Raw genomic sequence first — 4,856 nt, forward strand, 5'->3', positions numbered from 1 at the left:
TTAAATACGTGTATATATATACAGCAACGGAGATTGGTTGTACATTAGGCAAAGGTAAGTGAAACGCGGACCTGTATGAAGTAACGTGTACACCGAGAGTAGAAGATATCTATATACACCGCAAGAGCGACTTATATATGTGCATCGATTTAAATTACAGTCAATGAAGATATATGTGTAAGTGGGGGTTGAACGCTTGTATTTATAATGAGATTACATAAGTCCCTTCCGCATGAGTCCCGGGGTTGTGAATGTTTGTTTATCACATGAAAATCGGTGTCATATAATATTGAATGTGCAATTACGGAAGAAATCGATGTTAAATTACGAGGAAGTGCATGAATGGCGTACATACATTCTGGTAAGAGGTGAGAGAACCTAAGTAATGTCAGTTCGATTTGTATTCATGTTATGATATGGTTACATTTTATAAGTGCTTGTGTCTTTCTCGTTGTGTTTTAACGAAATTGCGCAATAACACCGCGTGCAGGAGAGCAGAACTAGAAATATATAGGACAGTTACATAAAAGGATTGAGGCGTGGAATCATTGGAGGGAGCCATCAGCGCATAATTCAGAACGAGACCTTGAGTTGAGGAGTGATTAATATAAATTACGACCTTTGTGTATTAATATGTGGGCGCCTTTGTTTACTCAGGTTGGTTAAAAATCCGCGTTCATGCAAAACCATATGTGCAGGTGTGTAAGGGAATATAGGGATATGTATGCGCATGGCCATTCTTGAATTGTAAGTCCATTTCAAGATGTTTTTTTTTTATGAAGAATGTTATGAGTAAAACAAGCATGGTCAGAATTCATGAGATTACAACGCCTTGAAACCGGCTTTTATGTGCAGATTGGTTAGAGATCCTGGTAGTTGTGGCGTGGGAGAGGCCTGGGCTGCATCAGTAACAATATTTAAAGGGATAAGATATTAATTTCTTAGTAATGTAACCATTATATTGAATATTCCTCACCACATTCCTCTTTCATACTACTTATACATAAAAACTAAGGGATCATATTGATTCATAATTGTAAGTTAGAGCTTTCATAAAATTCAATTGAAACTTTGGTGGAATTAGTTAGTCACATCATTACCATACATGAGATCTTCCCTTATCACTATACTACCCTGGGGATATGAAGATATTTTTTGTTTGGTGGGGCATGTCGGTATCTTTTCCTGGGATATAGACACTTCTTAGCAGTGGAGCAAGGCCAGTGGCATTAGATTAAAATCTAATTAGTAACCCTCCCACTCCTCTTGAGGTAACTTCTAATGGGGCATGCTGACATCTCCACCAGGGCTATGAATGATTGCTCCTAATGGGGTAAGGTTAGTGGTATTCAACTAAGTCTATTGTGTAATCCTCCCATCTTGTGAATGCTATATTTGCTAAATAAATTGAAGGAAGGGCCTCTAACACGAAGGTCAAACAAGAATCCAAAAAGTTCTTAATATTAGGATAATGGATGACTCTGTCAAGGCTATGAACACTCTCTAGTAGTGGAGTCACAACCAATTCTAGAAACTCATGTTATGAATAAAAAGGGAACTAAAATTCCAGATGCCTCTGCTCACTTTCAGTAAACTAAAAATGGAAGTCACTCTTATGTATCATTATTATCTTGATGGTTTATGTAATTTCTTAATCACTAGTTGTATGTAGGTATGTACTTTTATGGTTTTGGATATTCTTATGAAGTAGTAATTCTATCATGTTTGAGATCATATACCTTAAACATTATCATAGCTACCTTGATATACTTAATATACAAAAAAAATGTATTTTTGTATGTAAATAATCACTGAAATTGTTAATCCATACATATTGGGATCTCACATTTACTCTTTCTTTTTTTTTGCTATCGATTGACTGAGCCTTTAAGACATGAAATATTTCATTCTATTTCGTAGAAAATTATTTCAAATCTATATGAAAATATAAAAGTCTCAAACTTATAATTAAAATTTTATTTTAAATTCGAAATTGAAATACTGTATACATTTTAAATTTCATTCATTTAAATTCAATTTTTTTATTTCTAATAGCTGGGTAATGAAATTGTGTGTGTTTCAATTTAGCATGGGAGGATAATTGAGATTTCATGAGATATTTTGTATAAATGCAAGCATTTAAAACGAAAAGTCATGTTACATTTAATATTTTGATTATATCTCATGTTTCTTGAAAATAAGTGCACGTTAAATACATATTTTATGACCTAATATTTTATATATTAGAAAAATTTTACTCGACTAATGAATTACATTAATAATATATGTAAAATAATGAGGGGAATATTATAAAGGGTGAGTTATATTTTAATTTCATTTACTATATATTTTTTATTAGAGAATTAAGTATTGTTGTTTCTTTTAATCCAAGAATATTACTCAAAGGATTTTAGTGTGGATAATTCGATCAAGGGTTATTTAAATGATGAATATTTGTTATATTTAATAAAAATAACAATTAAGAATGTAATTTTGTTTGGAATTTACGAGAAATTAAAATGAAACAAACTTCTAGACATCTAAAAGAGGATGTAGAATATTTTTCTAGGGACATTTTTGGGTAGACTGAAGGATGGAAATGCATTAGAGATGAAGATTTATTATTTTTATGTTTATCATGTACATGCTATAGCGGTTTTTTTCCTTGTGACTCCGAGGATTTTTTTTAATCATATCTATTCCTTTCTTTTCTTTATGTGCTTTATTTTTATGTGAATTCTTATTTACTAGTTGATTCTGTAGGTTATTGATATAACATGATTAATCAATATATTGCATGAAATAACGATTTATATACTTAAATACTTATTATTTAAGCTTTTTTAAATTATATTTGAAAATGATTTTTTGCAGAACCAAACTCTAACAGTACATGTTATTTAGGGTTTTATTTGCACATAAATTTAAATACTATAAAAATACTCCTCTTATTTTATTTTTACTATTAATTCGTTTTTCATTTTTCATCTATTTATTTTACTCGTAATATGTGGTGCTTAGAAATACTTTGACATGATAAAATTGATTAATATTCAAGAAATTAAAATTGGTTTAGTTTTTCTTCCAATATTTATTATTTAGAAAATTTAAATCAAATAGATTAAATGTTTTGTTACAACATGAATAACAATAAGAGTTGATGCCATATTGTTTTAGCTACAACATTTCTATTAAATTCATTTGAACCAAATTTTCCTAACTTCTACCTTTCTATTTTTAAATTCCTTTTTAATTTTTACCAACACTTATGTTTTGTGAGAAATATGATATTTTTTTTTAAACATCATTTAGTCATACTGATATTTTATTTTTAATAAGTTTTCACATGTTATATGTGTACCACTTTTATTTCCTAAAAAGAATTATTTTATTTAGCATACTCTTTATTCAATAATATGTCCTATTTTCCTTTTAGTAAAACCTTATAGTGCATATTCAGATTGCAATTATAGACGTATTAGAACCATATTTTCCACTTCGATATAGCTCATTGAGAGAAACATAGATCCATATCAACAATGATATATAGTTCACAAAACATCGAAATACCAAGCCGAGGGACAATTACCAGCATATAGCTCTACCACCAACAATATTATTATAGAACCAAAACACAAGACCACTTATAGACAAAAAAATGCTAGCTCAACATCATATTGCCTATCTCTTCTAGCTACCACCACCACCATAGCGAGAACTTCCACCACCACCATAGCCTCCATTGCCACCAACATAACCACCACCACCACCACCACTATAGCCACCACTAGCACCATAACCATGGTCGCCACGATAATGGCTTCCACTATAACCCCTACCACCACGGCCCCCACAGCCCCCACGGTAGCCAGGAGAGCCATTAACTCCACCACCACCCCCGTTTCCTCTGAATTGGGATAGATTAATGGGGATGCTCCTTCCATCAAGCATATTTCCATTTATTGCATCGATGGCATCCCTCATCGATTGCTCATAATTGAAGGTCAATAAGTTGAATCCACAGGATCTACTTGTTCCTTGATCACTGATAATCTTTGATTCCACGACTTCACCATAGGCATTGAAAGCCTCCTGCAAGCTTTTGTCATTAGTAAACCATGCAATCCCTCAAATGAAGCATTGCAACTAAAAATCTGCTGAATCCATCTTCTCACCCTGAAGTTTAATAAAAGTTAACAGAATAAGAGAGCGCAAGAAATCACTAACATAGGACCAGAACCATGACTAGAATTGAAAATGGACAACACCAATATGAACCAGACACAAACCACCCCATAAATGAGTAGTAATTTGTTCTATTTATTTTTTAAATAGAAAATATATTTAACTTACATTATTCTACCATGTCAATTTAATTTTGATTATGATAAGGAATTAGCCCGAGTAGTGCAAAGTAGACTAACCCTTTTCACCCAGAGTGGGAGGATCGAGGATCCTCATTGGTGTAGTCTCAAGATGTCCTCATTTACTAGGAAAATTTGAGCACCAATATATTGTTAGAAAGTCTAGCGAGACACTCTAGGCTAAGTACAGGTCTAGCCATTTTTCACTAATGACAAGAGATGTATTTGGAAAACCCTGTAGTCTATACATAAACAAGTTCAATGAACATCCTTCCACTTCTAAAACGACTTCTGCTAGGCTGATCATCAATGTTTATTTCATTAATGTATTCAAAAGTCCATAAAAAAAGAGCATTAAAACCACATGTGCATACACTTTAAAAAGTAAAAAAATTGAAGGAAACCCTAAATACAAGGAGCACACAAAACATGATAAAGGAATTCATCCAATGTGGACTATATGTTCGAGCTCTGCTCAAAGTGGGGAGGCCA

The 4,856-nt window shown here is 32.3% G+C and overlaps 1 pseudogene; it reads right to left on the reverse strand.

Annotated features, from left to right (window-relative positions):
- Window positions 1-3,690: 3,690 nt before the first annotated feature.
- Window positions 3,691-4,167, reverse strand: LOC149138810 (glycine-rich RNA-binding protein GRP1A pseudogene; annotated as a pseudogene).
- Window positions 4,168-4,856: the final 689 nt, after the last annotated feature.

Source organism: Pinus tabuliformis, chromosome X (assembly GCF_031772625.1).
Source record: "Pinus tabuliformis cultivar Carrire ecotype Pingquan chromosome X, CPIR1, whole genome shotgun sequence".
In the NCBI taxonomy this organism is placed as follows: domain Eukaryota; kingdom Viridiplantae; phylum Streptophyta; class Pinopsida; order Pinales; family Pinaceae; genus Pinus; species Pinus tabuliformis.